This window comes from Gossypium arboreum, chromosome 8 (genome assembly GCF_025698485.1).
Source record: "Gossypium arboreum isolate Shixiya-1 chromosome 8, ASM2569848v2, whole genome shotgun sequence".
NCBI classification, from domain to species: Eukaryota; Viridiplantae; Streptophyta; class Magnoliopsida; order Malvales; family Malvaceae; genus Gossypium; species Gossypium arboreum.
In genome coordinates this window covers 124,108,067-124,127,894 of record NC_069077.1, presented here as the reverse complement: position 1 = coordinate 124,127,894, position 19,828 = coordinate 124,108,067, and the positions used below count along the sequence as shown (strand labels likewise).

The 19,828-nt window shown below is 38.3% G+C and overlaps 1 non-coding gene across 1 annotated transcript; it reads left to right on the top strand.

Moving 5' to 3' along the window:
* The first annotated feature begins 3,179 nt into the window (after positions 1–3,179).
* LOC128279913 (small nucleolar RNA R71) lies at positions 3,180–3,286 on the top strand. Its single transcript, XR_008270098.1, has one exon. It is a non-coding gene; the product is annotated as a small nucleolar RNA R71 (small nucleolar RNA).
* Positions 3,287–19,828: the final 16,542 nt, after the last annotated feature.

The following is a 19,828-nucleotide window of genomic DNA, read 5'->3' as shown; positions in this document are numbered from 1 at the left end:
AGCTTAACTGAGCTCCTATCAGAGTTCGGCTTGCATAGTAGATGGGATGAAAAACTTTGTTCCTTCGCTGGCCCATGACAGCTCCTATTGCGAAGTCACTTGCGTCACACATCAATTCAAATGACAAGTCCCAGTTTGGTGTGACAATTATGGGTGCCGTGACTAATCGATTCTTCAAGTCATTGAAAGCTTTTAAGCATTCTTCATTAAATTTGAATATCGTGTCCTTCTCCAATAATTTGCATAAAGGTTTAGTAACTTTGGAAAAGTCCTTGATAAATCTTTGATAGAACCCGGCGTGGCCCAAAAAGCTCCTAACACCCTTTACAGATGTTGGAGGTGGGAGTTTCTTAATAACATCTACTTTTGCTCTGTCTACCTCGATCCCATGTCTTATTATCCGATGCCCCAGAACAATACCTTCTCGTACCATAAAATGGCACTTTTCTCAGTTAAGGACTAGGTTTGTCTCTTCGCATCGCCTAAGTACCTTAGCCAGATTGGCTAAGCAATCATCGTACGTATCTCCAAACATTGAAAAGTTGTCCATGAAAACTTCCAGAAATTTCTCAACTATGTCAGTGAAAATAGACATCATACATCTTTGAAATGTAGCAAGTGCATTACAGAAACCAAATGGAATGCGTCTAAATGCAAATGTATCGTACAGGCAGGTGAATGTCATCTTGTGTTGATCTTCTGGTGCTACCGTAATCTGGTTGTATCCTGAGTATCCATAAAGAAAATAGTAGTAATCTAGCCCCGCGAGTCTATCCAGCATCTGGTCTAAGAACGGCAAAGGGAAGTGATCCTTCTTAGATGCCTTGTTTAGCTTTCGGTAATCGATGTAGCATCCCGTAACTGTTCTAGTTGGTATCAACTCGTTATTCTCGTTCTTTATGACCGTGATACCTCCTTTCTTTGGTACGCACTAGACCGGACTTACCCATAAACTGTCTAAGATGGGGTAAATGATACCCGCATCTAACCACTTGATAATCTCTTTTTTCACTACGTCCTTTATGATGGGGTTCAACCTTCGTTGTCCATCGATCATCCCTTTTTCACCATCTTCCAGGATGATCTTGTGCATGTATACAGATGGACTAATACTGCGAATATCGGCTATGGTCCATCCGTTAGCCTTCTTAAATTGTTTCAGAACTAAGATAAGTTTCTCTTCTTGCTCAGTGTTAACTCTGCTAAAACAATCATAGGCAGAGTAGAAGCGTCACCTAAATAAACATATTTTAAATGAGAAGGTAATACCTTAAGTTCTAGTTTAGGTGGCTCCTCGATTGACGCTTTTGGCTGTGTGTAATCTCTTTCCTCTAAATCCAAAGATTCGAAACGGGATTTTGGATTAAATCCCTTTTGATTAGCTTCTAGCAAAGCTAAGTTTCCATCCTCCTCTTCATCACTTGGAGGGTCTGATGTCAAAATTCTTTCCAGAGGATCCTCAACAGAGTTGAGTTCCTTCTCCAATATTAAATTCTCTAAGCTGGATACTGCAGAACAATCATCTATTGTGTTAAGAAATCGTATTGACTTGAAAACACTAAATGTTACCTGATCGTCCTAAACGCGCATAGTAAGTTTGCCCTTCTGCACATCAATAAGTGTCGTTCCGGTTGCAAAGAATGGTCTCCCCAAGATAATTGGTACTTCTTTGTCTGCTTCGAAATCTAATTTACAAAATTAGCAGGAAAGATAAACTTATCTACACGTACCAATACGTCCTCAATTTTTCCTTCTGGTTGTGCTAAGGATCGATCTACTAGCTAAAGTGTAACCGTAGTAGGTCGAACTTCACCTATCCCCAATTTCTTAAATATCAACATAGGCATCAAGTTGATACTTGCGCCCAAGTCACATAGTGCCTTACCACAATAAGCTGCTCCAATGTTGCATGGAATGGTAAAACACCTAGGATCCTTCAACTTAGGGGGTAATTTGTCTTGAAGATATGCACTGCATTCCTTCGTCAAAGCTACCGTCTCAAATTCTCCAAGTCTTCACTTCTTGGACAGGATATCTTTCATGAATTTTACGTAATTTGGCATTTGTTCAAGTGCTTCAACCAATGGGATGTTGATATGAAGTTGTTTGAGTACGTCAAGGAACTTCTTGAATTGGACCTCCTGTTTTTGCTTCTGGAGTCTTTGAGGGTAAGGTGGTGGAGGTTTATATACTGGAGTTGGTACTGGTTAATTTGTCTTTGGCAGCAATTCTGCTGCTAACGGAATGGTTGGTCGATCGAATTGGTGGTTCGAGGTTACCTTTTCCAAGATTGGAGTTACGGTTCTAGTGGAACTGGAACTTCAACACTCGGTTGAACTTCTTCCAAATCTTGAGCTTCAGCATGCTCCTTTTCAGCTTCAATGATGTTGGGCTCTACCATTTTTTCGCTCCTCAATGTTAGTGCTTTACAATGCTCCTTCCCTGGATTTCTCAGATTTTCCGTATCACTAGGTAAAGCACCTTGTGGATGGTTACTAAGTTCAGTAGCAAGCTGGCCCCCTTGATTCTCCAAATTCCTTAGAGTGGCGTCATTCTTCGCCATGTATGCCTTCAATAAATTCTCTAAGCTATTGGATGATTCAGCCTAAACTGGTTTCTGAACTTGCTATAAAAAACTAGGCAGCTGGGTTGGTCTAGGTTGGGCATGGTTGTTACTGCCTCCAGCCCCTTGGTTACTCCAGGAAAGATTGAGGTGATTTCGCCACGATGGGTTGTAAAAGTTGGATTGCAAACCTTGCCTTCCTCGGTTCTGGTTCTGATTACCTATGTAGTACACGGGTTCTGGGTTTGACGGACATTCTTCAAACACATATCCTTCTCCACAATAGACACAGGCTATATTCTCATATTAGTTAGGTGGTTGAGCTGCAAAACTGTTAGACCCATTAGTGGTAAGATTCTTTAACATTGAAGATATCAAAGATACCTGGGATGCAAGTGAAGTGAGAGCATCCATTTCATGGGTTCCAGCAACTCGTCTTCTTGATGTTGCTCGATTGGTTGGCCACTGATAATTGTTCCTGGCGATCCTCTCGATAATCTCATAAGCCTCATTGTAAGACTTAGATAAGATAGCACCGTTAGCAGAAGCATCTAATTCTATCCTTGTGTGAGCGTTGAGACCATTGTAAAATGTCTCAAGTTGGATGCAATGTGGAATTTCGTGATGAGGGCAATTTTGTAATAACTCTTTGAATCTTTCCCATGCCTCATACAAGGACTTATCATCCATTTTTTGGAAAGCAATAATCTCATTTCTCAGCTTAGCAATCTTGCTAGGCGGGAAATACTTCATAAGAAATCTCACTGCTAACTCTTGCCGTGTAGAAATTGAGTTCGGTGGCAATGAGTTTAACCAGGCTCGAGCTCTGTCCCTCAGCGAGTATGGGAACAGTTTTAATCATAATGCATCTTCAGGTACTCCGGCTAGCTTAAAAGAGTCGCTCACCTTCATAAACAGTCTTAAATGAAGATGAGGATCTTCAGTAGGCATTCCACTGAACTGGCCCGCTGTCTGAAGCATTTGGAACATGACTGGCTTCAGCTCGAATTGTTGTGCCTCGATCTCAGGTCTTCTAATACCTAGATTAAGGTCATTAAAAACTGGCATGGCATATTATTGTAAAGCTCTATCCTTATCATCAGCAATAAGGATAGGATTTTGAGTAAGGTTTGCTCCGTTTCCTTGATTGATACTCTCGAAATTCATCTCTTCGGTCCATCTTTGGTTCGCTTGTCTTCTTCGTTGGCGAAAGGTTCGTTCTATTTCAGGGTCCATTGGGAGTAAGTCGATAATTCATTCAATACTCATAAACACCTGAAATAATCAGAGAAGAATTAATTAAGTAAGTAAAATTGAACAGGAAAATAAATGAACCAAAATGTAAAAATAAATTCACAAATAATGTTTTTTTTAAAACAGTCCCTGGCAACGGCGCCAAAAACTTGGAACAGTGGAAATGTGCAAGTGTACACAATCGTAACAAGTAATAAAGTGACAAGTAAATGTCGAGTTATCATACCCACAGGGACTGTAAAAAGTGATATTTATGAAATTAATTAAAACACTTTGGCGAGGTAAAAATGATTTTGGTTTGAAAAGAGTGATTTATAAACTAAGATTTTAAAACTAAGCAAACAATTTAAATAAAATAAAAGAGTTCTAGTGCACGATTTCAATTAATATTTAATCAAGATTATATAATTGTGTTGGATTAATTATACCTTTTTAACTTAGAAATATGAAATTCGTGCTTACGCTTTTATGAATAAATTCAGGGCAACCTAGTAATTTGCTAACTTATGAACATATTTACTAATTAAAATTTTCCATTTATCTCTTGAGCATATCCCTATGCCAATTCAACCGACTAAACAGATTTAATAAAGTAAACATGCTATCGCACATACATACTTATTGAATTAAATTATCTCTCACATATACCTATGTCGATTCAACCGATTAATTCAACTTAATAAACATGTAAAAGATTATGTGAAGTAACAAAGTAGCCATCCCTTGAAACAATTTAATCACAACAATCTTGTAAGTTATGCAAGGCATATGTATCGCCAAATACAATGCTAATTTAATTTTCAGTTACCTTAGAAGAATTAAACATGCACTGATTAAGTACTGAGTCCATTAATTACAATTTCAATCTGTTTAAACAATTAATTATTTAGTTATCTAAACAATTATAATGTCAGATAACCTAAACATGATTTTACCTAATCAAGCATTTCACTGAGGCCTATAACAGCATAAACACTATTTTAATAATTCAAGTAGGCAAAATATAATCAACCCAACAGGAATTAAATTCAAGCTAAATTGATTAAAATAACCATTTCAACAACAATATTTTTCATAGATATGTTCATCATAAAAACAGCAGAAATTAAAAAGAAAGGGAACAGAAAGCAAATCCAGTGTTTCTCTGCGGCTTGACTGTTGCTCCGTTCTTTGTCTCCGTTGTCTTAGCTGAGCAAGGCTTCTATGAATCCTTGATTGCTGCCCAAGATTGCTGAAGAACACCTCTTTCTCAAGAGAGGAAATCGGCACAAGAGGAAGGGAAAATGGGATGGAGAAATGGAGAGGAAACTTTGAGAGAAATGAAGAGAGGATGAGACAATGTTGTGGAATGAGGAATGTTGAGGGATGCTTTGAAATGGGAAGTATAGGGTGGCTTTTATAGCTGAAGCGGGCTGCTAAAAATAGCAAATTTAGCAGTCAAGAGAGCCCTCCCATGGCCGGCCACACACATGGCAAGGTTGAAGCTTTCAACCTTGCTAAAAATAAAGGTGGGGTTTGAACGTAATTTGGAGGTTTTTCAAGGGCCTTTTTGCAAGCATATTTTATCTGATAATTTTCTTATTTGGGTCAGCCAATGGACGGTTCTGGTCAGCCCAATTAGTGGCTGGTTCAGCTCACATCATTCGGTTCAACCAGTGCGGTTCACTAGGCCCTTTCTTCATAATTAATTAAAATTAATTGATTTAACCTAAATTAAATAGGAAATAAATTAAAATTAATTTAATTATGAATTAATACACATTTTTGGACCGTCTTGGGCTGGAAATTAATTGGCCTCAATACTTCAAATTGCTCTCGATTTTGTTCTTCTCACAATGTTCACCGGGCCCTTTTTCTCCAATTGTGTAATTCTGTCAAAAATAACCAAATTTAATCAAAATTAACTAAAAAATTAATTAAAATTCATAATTTTCATATTTTAAAGATAATTTAATTATTTTATAATATTTAATTATTTTTTGACAAGAATTTAACCTAATTTGCATGAATTTAAGTAGAATTGGGTATGAAAAAGTATATAATTTTTTGTGTTTCCATTACCACTGATTAGAGAGGTTGAGTTTGCCATTGAATTAGTGCCAGGAAAATAACCGATATCTATAGCTCCGTATAGAATGGCTTTGATAGAATTGAAAGAATTGAAATCTCAGTTGCAAGATTTAACATATAGAGGTTTTGTACGACCTAGTTTTTCACCCTGGGGTGCACCAATGTTGTTCGTAAAGAAGAAAGACGGATCAATGAGAGTTCGTATTGATTATCACCAGCTTAATAAAGTTACGATAATGAACAAGTATCCTTTACCGCGAATTGACGATTTGTTTGATCTGTTGAAAGGGGCAACAATGTTCTCAAAGATTGATTTGAGACCTAGCTATTATTAGTTGTGAGTGAAAGATTTAGATGTGTTGAAGACTGCATTCAGAACAAGGTATGGGCATTATGAATTTCTTGTTATGCCTTTCGGATTAACTAATGCTCCTGCAATTTTTATGGATTTGATGAATCGAATCTTTAGACCGTATTTAGACAGATTTGTGGTTGTATTCATTGACGACATTCTGATATAATCATGAGATGAATCTGAGCATGTCGAGTATTTGAGGATTTTATTACAAACCTTGAGAGATAAGAAACTGTTCGCTAAATTAAGCAAATGTGAGTTTTGGCTCCGAGAAGTCAAATTTTTGGGACATTTTTTTTTTCAGCTAAAGGCATACGAGTTGATCTGAGCAAGATTTCAACAGTTGTTGAGTGGAAACCACCAAGAAATGTATCTGAAGTTAGAAGCTTTCTAGGATTAGCTGGCTATTATCGATGTTTTGTTAAAGGATTCTCGATGATTGCTATACTGATGACTAGGTTACTATAGAAAGATGTAAAATTCGAGTGGTCGAAAAATGTCAACAGAGTTTTGATCAGTTGAAAGCATTGTTAACCGAGGCATCAGTGTTGGTTCAACCTGAGTCGGGTAAAGAGTTTGTGATTTTTAGTGAGGCATCATTGAACAGTTTGGGTTGTGTTTTGATGGAAGAAGGAAAAGTGATAGCTTATGCTTCTAAACAGTTGAAACCACACGAAAAGAATTATTCGATGCAAGATTTAGAGTTAGCCGCTATTGTTTTCGTATTAAAAATTTGGCGACATCATTTATTCGGTGAAAAATGTCATACCTTTATTGATCATAAGAGCTTAAAGTATATAATGACTCAGAAAGATTTGAATTTGTGATAATGAAGATGGCTCGAGTTGCTGAAAGACTATGAGTTGGTGATTGATTACCATATGAGGAAAGCAAATGTAGTCTCAGATGCTTTGAGTAGAAAATCTTTATTTGCTTTAAGAGCGATGAATACTCAGATAACCTTGTCTGATGATGGTTCGATTCTAGAATAATTAAAAGCTAAACCAATATTTCTTCAACAAATTTGTGAAGCTCAGAAGTTTGATAACGAGTTACAAGCTAAAAGAGTGCAGTGCGAGTAGAATAGTGATTTAGATTATCAAATCAGATCCGATGATTGTTTAATGTTCTGAGGTAGAATTCGTGTACCAAAGAATTCTGAGCTCATTCTGAAAATTCTACACAAAGCACACAGTGGTTGTTTATCTGTAAACCCAGGGAGTACTAAAATGTATAATGATTTGAAATAGTTATATTGGTGGTCGGGCATGAAACGTGACATTTCAGAGTTTGTGTCCAAATGTTTGGTTTGTTAGCAAATTAAAGTTGAACATTAGGTGCCTTTAGGATTGCTACAACTGGTGATGATACCAGAGTGAAAATGGGATAGAATTACGATGGATTTTTTATCGGGTTTACCCTTGTCTCCGAAAAAGAAAGATGCTATTTGGGTTGTCGTTGATCGATTGATGAAATCGGCACATTTTATTCTGATACGTACAGATCATTTGCTTGATTAATTGGCTGAGTTGTACATTTCATCGTTAAATTGCACAGGGTACCAATTTTGATTATTTCGAATATGGATCTGAGGTTTACGTTGTGATTTTGGAAGAAATTGCAAGAAGCTTTGGTTATGAGGTTGAACTTTAGTATTGCATTTCATTCGCAAACTAACGTTGAGTCTAAGAGAGTAATACAAATTCTTGATGATATGCTTTGTTATTGTGACATCCCTAATTTGACCCAAGTCGGAAAGTGGTTTCGGGACCACTAAACCAAGTCTTATAAGTAATTAAAAGTTATATTCTATGTTTATGATGTTAGTAAATGCATGTGTGAAAGTTTCATGCATTAATTTGATCATTTCTATGTGAATTTATTAAAATGGACTTATATGAAACATTGTTGAAAGGTGATAGGCTAATCTTACAATGGTCTAATAGTACATGCATGCAAAAGAGTGGTTTTGCATGTCAATTTGCCCAAAAAAGGGAAGAGTGGCCGGCCATGACAAGATTATATAAGGGAACATGTTTCCAACATGTTTAGTTAGTGGATTATGTAGAAAAATAAAGAAATGAAAAAAATAAGCATGGATGCCCCCTTGTTGCCGTGAGTAGAGGAAAAAAAGAAAGGAGAAAAATTTGTTCATCCATTCTCAATTCTTGGCCGAAAATACTTAGGGAAAAAGGAAGGATTTTTGCTTCATACTTGGTTTAGAAGAGAACTAGAAGGAGATTTGGTCATACTTGTGTCAAGATTAAGGTATGTTTGAGGTTGTGTCATGAGATTCATGCATGTTTTAGTTGCTAACTTGATGTTCATGTTAGCCCACGGTTCAAATCCTTGTTATGCCATGGAAATGGTATTTGGCCAGGGTTGATATTGTGTTAAAGCGATTGCATGGTAAATGTGAAGCTTGTTGATGATGCATGTAATGATGGATTGACTACTCTTGAAATTTCTTTTAGCATTCTTGAGTAAGACATGGAGTTTTCTTTGTTTAACCATGACCAAAAATTGAAAGGGGATGGTGTGGGATGTATTCGGCCATGGCATGCTCATAAGTGCGATTTATGCTTGTTGCATGATAGGTTAAAATTTGTGTTTTGATATATGTGTATATGTGTTTGTACATGATGTTACAAATGGATGTGAAAATATATGCTAGATTGGGAAAATTTGATTAAATGTTCATGAGATGAAATTTGGTGATTAAAAGATGTTAGTTGACATTGTATATATATATATATATATATATTCGGCCATTAAAGTGAGTATGTAGGTGATGTTGAATCAAGTTTTTGGTGCATATTTGGTTAGGTGTATAATCGACCAAATGGGTGATTAGTAAGAATGGTTGCCGAATATACAAGCATACATATGCATGTGTAGTTGAATTATGAATGTTTAGCAAGATGGTTAAACTAGTTGATTCATTGATTAAGCTCAAGGAGTTAAAGAAGGAGAATCAAGCAAGGGAAAGACGAAGGTCATCGAGTAGCCGACTTGGAACTATTTTACCCAACACGAGGTAAGTCATTAAGCATATATTTGGTATTGATTTAAATGATCATAATATATATGCAATTGTGTTTAAATGAGTTGATGTGTAAATGGAAATGTATGTGTATGGAATGATGCCATTGTTGAATGTATAAAGGCAGCAAAATGCATAAGGTATTGGTCTCAAGACTAAGTGTGCGGGTATAAATGGACACGGTGACAAGATTGGCACTAAGTGTGCGGGTTTAAATTGTACAGCACTAAGTGTGCGAGTTTGATTATATAGCACTAAGTGTGCGAGCTGAATATATATATAGCACTAAGTGTGCGGATTCACTATATGCTCTTGCATTACAATTGGCACTGAGTGTGCGACATTATCGAGTTAATCCCGGACAGCGGATCGGGTAAGTACCTTGAGCTCATGACGAATAGGCAATATGTTCATGCTCGGGGTTGAGCTTGGTAAGCTTTAAATCTATGTGATGATTGCAATTGTATGATTGTGGTGAAAATGAGTTGGTGTGTGAAAATGCCTCAAATATCTTATTGTACAGAATATGAAATGTGGATGTATGACTTGGTATGAGATTGAACCGAAAGGTCCGAGGAATTATGGTATAGTTTTGATAATTTTATTAATGGATGGTTGATGAATGCTTATGACTTACTGAGTTATAAACTCACTCGGTGTTTTCTTGTCACCCATTTTAGGTCTCTTGGACTCGTATCGTTTATGTGTTTCGGAACCGTCGTTGAAGTCATCACACCGGCTGGAAATCTTTTGGTATTGTCTTCGTAGTTGAACTAGGAGAACATTTGGCATGTATAGGCTATTTTGTTTTGTTGAATTGTGGGTTGTAAACTTTAAGCCATGCGAAAATGGCCTATGTGGTCGGTTGAGTGTGATCCTAAAACCTATAGTCACGAGGCTTAGAAACCTTAATTTTGATAAGGTGGCCATAGTTGTATTATGTATGATGAAATAGTTGGCCATGGAAGAATTATGAATTAGTCATTGTTTGCTTTAGTAACAGATGCCGCCAGCAGCAGTGAGGTGAGATGGAAAAATCACTAAAAATAGTAGAACTAGAATTAAATAGCGAATAAATTATGAAATTGAACCTTGATGAATCTATTTTCATATGGACAAAACGAAACGACCATATGAGCCGTATTTTAAGAGATATTCGAGATTTCGTGAGACAGGGCCAGAACGGTTTCTGGATCCTCTGTTTCGACTTTGAAAATTTACCATAAATTATCCAGAAACAATTAGGAGGCATACCTTATATGTATAGATTCCCCTTTGAGTCTAGTTTCATAAGAAACAAACAGCATGACCATTGTAGCTCTGTACGAGATGATATTCAGGTCGTAATGCGCAAAGGTCAGTGTAGTCAAACTCTGAAACAGGGGTGAATTTAACTAATAAACTGTACTAATTGGCTCAACCAAAAATTCTAGAAAAAAATGTGTAGATGGGATTATGAGTCTAGTTTCAGGGAAAATTGACGGAACTGATTTTCGAGTTCTGGAACTCGAGATATGACTTTTAACGTGACAGTGATGCAGTTAGCTAGCCTGCCTGGAAAGTAAATTAAATATTTCGAGAGAGAAATAAGGAAGTAAGCCGGTAACACCACGTGGTCAAATCCGTGACGGTCACGGGTTTGGGGTGTTACATTTATTGGTATCGAGCTATGGTTTAGTCGGTTCTAGGACTACCATAGCGTGTAAGTGTAGCTATACATGCCAAATTGTTAGTGCTTAATAATGTGATGACTTGACGGTTGAAATTTTTGTTTTGATTAGCAATGGAACCCGGGGATAGAGACCCTTGGCGGATGATGTTGAAAGTGTAGCGGCTGCTCCGCGCAAGGGACACCACTGTTGAGCCTCGGTCATCCGCGAATAATCAAAATGAAGGGGCGAAACAAGCCTTCTTCACCATGATGAATGAGTGGGTCGCGCATAATATGCCCGAACCAACCCTACTGTCCAACCATTCCGAATTTAAATACTCCGCCCCAAGAGTCCGCAATGCCTCCGATTCATCGATCCTGTGAGGCTAAGCAAACCACCAGACTTGATTAGGAAGCGGGGCCAAGGAGTTCAAGGCCATAGTCATCGATGATGCCGAAAGAGCCGAATTTCGCTCGATAACACCATTCGAGTGTTAGATGAACTGTCATGCACACCGATGAATGTCTTAAGTATGCTATATCCTTGTTGCGAGACTCACTTACTATTGGTGGAGGACTTTAATTTCCATAGTCCCAAATGAACGAGTTACTTGGGATTTCTTTCAATCCAATTTGAAAGAAATACATTAGTCAACAGTTCATCGATCGAAGCGTAAGGAATTCTTGGAACTCAAGCAAGGCCGGATGATCAGATCTGAATACGAACATGAGTTCGTAAGACTTAGTCGGTATGCTCGGAGTGTGTGGTGATGAGGTTGCTATGTGCAAAAGATTTGAAGAAGGATTGAATGAAGACTTAAAGTCGCTAGTGGGTATTTTGGAGATAAAGGAGTTCATAACACTAGTCGAACGAGCTCGCAAGGCGGAAGAACTCGGAAAGGAAAAGAAGAAGGTGAATTTGAAGCAAGAGATTATCGTAAAAGATCGTGAGTAAAGCTCCGTTCTCGGCAAGAAAGAAGTTCGTGGAGGACACTAATAAGTCGAGGCGATGCGGGAATTTCCATCGAGCCGACCATTGACGGACTCGAGCTACTTCGGTAGCTAGTGTGGGCAATAATAGTCAAGAGAGACCGAATGCCCCCAATGTGGAAGACGACACCTAGGTGAATGTTGGGGTAAGTCTGTTAATAGGGCCTGTTATGGATGCGGTTCGAAGGACCACTTCATTAGAGATTGCACGGAGCTAGATGAGAGGAATAAGACGCAAGGTACAAGACCTAGTGGAACGACGACTGGAGGTAGGCCCCCGAGAATCCTGTTTTCCGGCCGATCTGATGCTTCTACCATTTGATGAATTCGATGTTATTCTTGGTATGGATTGGCTGACCGTACATGATGTAGTGGTGGACTGCAAAAGGAAAACCATTGATTTGAGGAGTGCAAATAATGAGGTAGTCCGAGTCGAGTCTACTGATTGAAAAGGAGTGCCAGCGATAAAATCTTCTATGACCGCTCGGAGGTATGTGAAAAAGGGGTGTGAAACATACCTTGCGTATGTGTTTGAAAGCAAAGAGACGGAAAGGAAACTTGAATCGGTACCAGTGGTTTGTGAGTATTTAGATGTTTTTACTGAGGAGTTACCGGGATTGCCACCGGTTCGAGAAGTGGAATTTGGCATCGAAGTTGTACCGGGTACTACGCCGATCTCAATAGCCCCGTATCGTATGGCATTAACGGAATTAAAGGAATTGAAGGTTCAATTGCAAGAATTGATGGATAGAGGTTCGCTCGACCGAAGTTTTTCTCCATGGGGCGCACAGTATTGTTTGTGAAGAAGAAGGATGGAACTATGAGATTGTGCATCGACTATCGCCGTTGAATAAAGTGACGATAAAGAACAAATATCCGTTGCCACGAATTGACGATTTGTTTGATCAATTAAAGGGAGCCTCGGTGTTTTCAAAGATAGATTTGAGGTCGGGTACTATCGGTTGAGGGTCCGAGAATCGGACATACCCAAGACGCTTTTAGAACGAGGTACGGTCACTACTGAATTCTTGGTGATGCCGTTTGGGCTTACTAATGCCCCTGCGGTATTTATGGATTTAATGAATAGAATTTTTAGGCCATACTTGGATTGGTTCGTAGTTGTATTTATCGATGACCTTTTGGTCTACTCGAGATGAAACCGAACATCTTTGAACTCCCGAGGCTAGTGTTGCAAATCTTACGAGATAAGCTTATACGCAAAGTTCAAGAATGTGAATTTTGGTTGAAAGAGGTTAGCTTTTTGGGGCACGTGGTGTCGCGACGGTGTCGTGGTGGACCCAACAAAATTTCGACCATAGTCGATTGGAAACCTCCAAGGAATGTTACCGAGGTTAGGAGCTTTTTGGGGCTTGCCGGATAATATCGACTATTTGTGAAAGGTTTTTCGATGATAGCTGCACCAATGACAAAACTACTTCAAAAAGATGTTAAGTTCGAGTGGTCGGAACGCTATCAAGAAAGTTTCGATTGACTAAAAACCTGTTTAACCGAGGCCCCGGTACTAGTACAGCCAGAGTCCGGTAAAGAGTTTGTCATATACAGTGACGCATCCTTGCTTGGGTTAGGTTGTGTGTTGATGCAAGAAGGTCGAGTTGTGGCTTACGCGTCGAGACAACTAAAGCCGCATGAGAGAAACTATCCGACCCATGACCTTGAACTAGCAGCCATAGTGTTCGCCTTGAAGATATGGCGGCATTACTTGTTTGGAGAAAGGTGTCACATTTATTCGGACCACAAGAGTCTAAAATATTTGATGACTCGAGAGATTTAAACTGCGACAAAGACGTTGGCTTGAGTTGTTGAAAGACTATGAACTCATCATTGATTATCACCCGGAAAGGCCAACGTGGTGGCCGATGCTTTAAGTCGCAAGGCACTGTTTGCTTTGAGAGCGATGGATGCTCATCTATCCGTTTCACCCGATGAGGTGCTAGTAGTCGAATTAGAGGCCAAACCGTTATTGATTCATCAAGTACTTGAATCTCAGAAGGTCGACGCCGAATTGGTCGCTAAGCGAGCCGAATGTGTTTCGAATGAGGAATCAGAATTTCAGATTGACGACCATGATTGCTTGACGTTCAAGGGTCGATTATGTATTCCAAGGAATTCGGAACTTGTTTCGATGATTTTGAACGAGGCTTACAGTAGTCGAATGTCAATCCACCCGGGTAGTACTAAAATGTACAATGACCTGAAATGCCAATTTTGGTGGCCCGGTATGAAACGAGACATTTCTGAATTTGTTTCAAGATGTCTGATATGTCAACAAGTGAAAGCGGAACATCAAGTGCCATCGGGATTACTTCAGCCGATCACGATACCCGAGTGGAAATGGGATCGAGTCACCATGGACTTTGTATCCGGACTGCCATTGTCAGCGAGTAAGAAGGATGCGATCTGGGTCATTGTTGATAGATCGCCAAGTCCGCTCATTTTATTCTGTCCGCACGGATTTTTCGCTGATAAATTGGCGTAATTATCGCCTCCCAAATTATTCGATTGCATGGGGTGCCTATTTCTATCGTGTCGAATAGAGACCCAAGATTTACATCGCGATTTTGGAAGAAATTGCAAGAGGCTTTGGGTACCAAGTCGCATTTTAGCACTTTCACCCCCAAACCGATGGTCAATCCGAACGGATAATTCAAATACTCGAGGATATGTTGAGATGTTGCATCCTTGAGTTTAGTGGTTCATGGGAACAGTACTTACCTTTGGTTGAATTCGCCACAACAATAGCTTTCAATCAAGTATTGAGATGGCACCTTACGAGGCTTTATACGGACGTAAATGCCGTACCCCACTATTCTGGACTGAACTTAGTGAAGGTAAAATCTTCGGGGTTGATTTGGTTAAGGATGCCGAGCAAAAAGTTCGAGTAATTCGTGAAAGTTTGAAGGTCGCCGGATCGCCAAAAGTCGTATGCGGATTTGAAAAGGAAAGACATTGAATATCAGGTTGGAGACAAGGTATTTCTCAAAGTCTCACCCTGGAAGAAGGTGCTTAGATTTGGCCGTGAGGGAAAATTGAGTCCGAGGTTCATCGGTTCGTATGAAGTATCCGAACGAGTTGGACCAGTAGCGTACCGATTAATTTTACCCCCTAAGCTTGAAAGGATCCACAACGTTTTCCATGTCTCGATGCTTGACGATATAGGTCGATCCATCGACGTAATCGCTCCGTCCGAGATTGAGATTCACCTAATTTGAGCTATGAAGAGGAACCGGTTCGCATTCTGATGCGTGAAGTAAAAGAGTTGCGCAATAAGAAAATCCCATTAGTGAAGGTGTTGTGGCATAAACACGGAATTGAAGAAGCCACTTGGGAACTCAAGGACTCTATGAAAGAGCGATACCCAAACCTATTTACCGGTAAGATTTTTGGGGACGAAAATTTCTTAAGTGGGGGAGAGTTGTGACATCCCTAATTTGACCCTAGTCGAAAAGTCGTTTTGGGACCACTAAACCGAGTCTTATAGGTAATTAAAAGTTATATTCTATGTTTATGATGTTAGTAAATGCATGTGTGAAAGTTTCATGCATTAATTTGATCATTTCTATGTGAATTTATTAAAATGGACTTATATGAAACATTGTTGAAAGGTGATAGGCTAATCTTACAATGGTCTAATAGTACATGCATGCAAAAGAGTGGTTTTGCATGTCAATTTGCCCAAAAAAGGGAAGAGTGGCCGGCCATGACAAGATTATGGGCAAGGAACATGTTTCCAACATGTTTAGTTAGTGGATTATGTAGAAAAATAAAGAAATGAAAAAAATGAGCATGGATGCCCCCTTGTTACCGTGATTAGAGGAAAAAAAGAAAGGAGAAAAATTTGTTCATCCATTCTCAATTCTTGGCCGAAAATACTAAGGGAAAAAGGAAGGATTTTTGCTTCATGCTTGGTTTAGAAGAGAACTAGAAGGAGATTTGGTCATACTTGTGTCAAGATTAAGGTATGTTTGAGGTTGTGTCATGAGATTCATGCATGTTTTAGTTGCTAACTTGATGTTCATGTTAGCCCATGGTTCAAATCCTTGTTATGCCATGGAAATGGTATTTGGCCAAGGTTGATATTGTGTTAAAGCCATTGCATGCTAAATGTGAAGCTTGTTGATGATGCTTGTAATGATGGATTGACTACTCTTGAAATTTCTTTTAGCATTCTTGAGTAAGACATGGAGTTTTCTTTGTTTAACCATGACCAAAAATTGAAAGGGGATGGTGTGGGATGTATTCGCCATGGCATGCTCATAAGTGCGATTTATGCTTGTTGCATGATAGGTAAAAATTTGTGTTTTGATATATGTGTATATGTGTTTGTACATGATGTTACAAATGGATGTGAAAATATATGCTAGATTGGGAAAATTTGATTAAATGTTCATGAGATGAAATTTGGTGATTAAAAGATGTTAGTTGACATTGTATATATATATATATATATATATATATATTCGGCCATTAAAGTGAGTATGTAGGTGATGTTGAATCAAGTTTTTGGTGTATATTCGGTTAGGTGTATAATCGACCAAATGGGTGATTAGTAAGAATGGTTGCCGAATATACAAGCATACATATGCATGTGTAGTTGAATTATGAATGTTTAGCAAGATGGTTAAACTAGTTGATTCATTGATTAAGCTCAAGGAGTTAAAGAAGGAGAATCAAGCAAGGGAAAGACGAAGGTCATCGAGTAGCCGACTTGGAACTATTTTACCCAACACGAGGTAAGTCATTAAGCATATATTTGGTATTGATTTAAATGATCATAATATATATGCAATTGTGTTTAAATGAGTTGATGTGTAAATGGAAATGTATGTGTATGGAATGATGCCATTGTTGAATGTATAAAGGCAGCAAAATGCATAAGGTATTGGTCTCGGCACTAAGTGTGCGGGTATAAATGGACACGGTGACAAGATTGGCACTAAGTGTGCGGGTTTAAAATTGTACAGCACTAAGTGTGCGAGTTTGATTATATAGCACTAAGTGTGCGAGCTGAATATATATATAGCACTAAGTGTGCGGATTCACTATATGCTCTTGCATTACAATTGGCACCGAGTGTGCGACATTATCGAGTTAATCCGGACAGCGGATCGGGTAAGTACCTTGAGCTCATGACGAATAGGCAATATGTTCATGCTCGGGGTTGAGCTTGGTAAGCTTTAAATCTATGTGATGATTGCAATTGTATGATTGTGGTGAAAATGAGTTGGTGTGTGAAAATGCCTCAAATATCTTATTGTACAGAATATGAAATGTGGATGTATGACTTGGTATGAGATTGAACCGAAAGGTCCGAGGAATTATGGTATAGTTTTGATAATTTTATTAATGGATGGTTGATGAATGCTTATGACTTACTGAGTTATAAACTCACTCGGTGTTTTCTTGTCACCCATTTTAGGTCTCTTGGACTCGTATCGTTTATGCGTTCGGAACCGTCGTTGAAGTCATCACGGCTGGAAATCTTTTGGTATTGTCTTCGTAGTTGAACTAGGAGAACATTTGGCATGTATAGGCTATTTTGTTTTGTTGAATTGTGGGTTGTAAACTTTAAGCCATGCGAAAATGGCCTATGTGGTCGGTTGAGTGTGATCCTAAAACCTATAGTCACGAGGCTTAGAAACCTTAATTTTGATAAGGTGGCCATAGTTGTATTATGTATGATGAAATAGTTGGCCATGGAAGAATTATGAAATAGTCAATGTTTGCTTTAGTAACAGATGCTACCAGCAACAGTGAGGTGAGATGGAAAATCACTAAAAATAGTAGAAGTAGAATTAAATAGCGAATAAATTATGAAATTGAATCTTGATGAATCTATTTTCATATGGACGAAACAAAACGACCATATGAGCCGTATTTTAAGAGATATTCGAGATTTCATGAGACAGGGCCAGAACAGTTTCTGGATCCTCTGTTTCGACTTTGAAAATTTACCATAAATTATCCAGAAACAATTAGGAGTCATGAATTATATGCATAGATTCCCCTTTGAGTCTAGTTTCATTAGAAACAAACAGCATGAGCATTGGAGCTCTGTATGAGATGATATCCAGGTCGTAATGCGCAAAGGTCAGTGTAGTTGTGACATCCCAAAATTGACCCTAGTCGGGATGTGGTTTCGGGACCACAAAACTGAGGCATAAAAATAATTTATAATTTATTTTGATGCCTATAATATGTGTTAATTCATGTGTGACATTTTTGATGTTTCGATTTAGAGTTATAAATGTGAATTTCACTAGAAAGGGCCTAGTAGTAAACATTGAAAGTATGATGGGGAAATGTGGGATGACTAGTTGATAATGCATGCAAAAATAAGGATTTGCATGTCAAATTTCCCCTTAACATGAAGTGGCCGGCCATGACAAGGAATCATGGGCTAAACATGTCATGAAACATGTTTTGTTGGTGCACTAGGAGAAACAATAAACAAATGAGTATGGGTAATAAAGAAAGAAAAAAAAAAATGTGTGTGTGTGAGTGAAACCCCCCTTGCCGTGCATTGTGGAAGAGAAAAGAAAATTTTGTTCATCCATTTTCTCTTCTTTGGCCGAAAATACTAAGGAAAAGGGAGGATTTTTGCTTCATGCTTGGTTTAGAAGAGAACTAGAAGGAGATTTGGCTATACTTGCATCAAGATTAAGGTATGTTTGAGGTTGTGTCATGAGATTCATGCTTGTTTTGGTTGCTAACTTGATGTGCATGTTAGCCATGGTTCAAATCCTTGTTATGCCATGGAAATGGTATTTGGCCAAGGTGGATTTTGTGTTAATGCCATTGCATGTTAAATATGAAGCTTGTTAATGGTGTATGTGATGGGGATTGATGGCTCTTGGACTTTCTTTTAGTATTTTTGAGTGAGACATTAAGTTCTTTGCTTAATCATGACCAAAATGATGGTGTTGTGATGTATTCGGTCATGGTATATCCACAAGTATGATTCATGCATGTTGCATGGTAGGTAAGATTTGAGCTTTGAATATGTGTTTGCACATGATGAATTGGTATGACATATATACTATTTCAAGGTATATATTTGCTTGGGATGATGTTTTCGGTTATGTAGTACATGAGAGATGTGTATTGAGCTACAATATGTAATGCGTTAGTTAGTAAAATGCATGCTGTTTTGTGTGGTATTAAGTGCATAATCGGCCTCAACATGGGCATGCATATTCGCCACATGAGGGGAAATTGGTGTGCATGCATTCGGTTAGAGGCAAGCATATTGATGCCTATTCTTGGCTTAGAAAATTCGCTAAGAGGAATACTAACTAAGGTGTTGAGTTCGATTCATGATTTTGTACATATGCGACTTTGATGCCTAATGAGTAGATATTTATATATTGGCTAGGCATCTTGAATTCCTCTTCCGATGCTCAAATGATAAAACCAATTTATTTGTTAAATTTAGCTCAAGAAGCTAGAGGTGGAGAATCAAGCAAAGGCAAAGGAAAGATAATCGAGTAGTCGATTGGAAATCGTTTCATCCAATATAAGGTAAGTCATAAAGCATATATTTGGCATTGATTTAAATGATCATAATATATATATGCAATTGTGTTTAATGAATTGATGTGTAAGTGGAAATGTGTGTGTATGGAATGATGCCATTGTTGAATGTATAAAGGTAGTAAAATGCATAACGTATTGGTCTTGGCACTAAGTGTGCGGGTATAAATGGACACGGTGACAAGATTGGCACTAAGTGTCGGATTTAAAATTTGTACAGCACTAAGTGTGCGAATTTGATTATATAGCACTATGTGTGCGAGCTGATTATATAGCACTAAGTGTGCGGACTTATTATATGCTTTGCATCACTATTGGCACTGAGTGTGCGATATTATCGAGTTGATCACG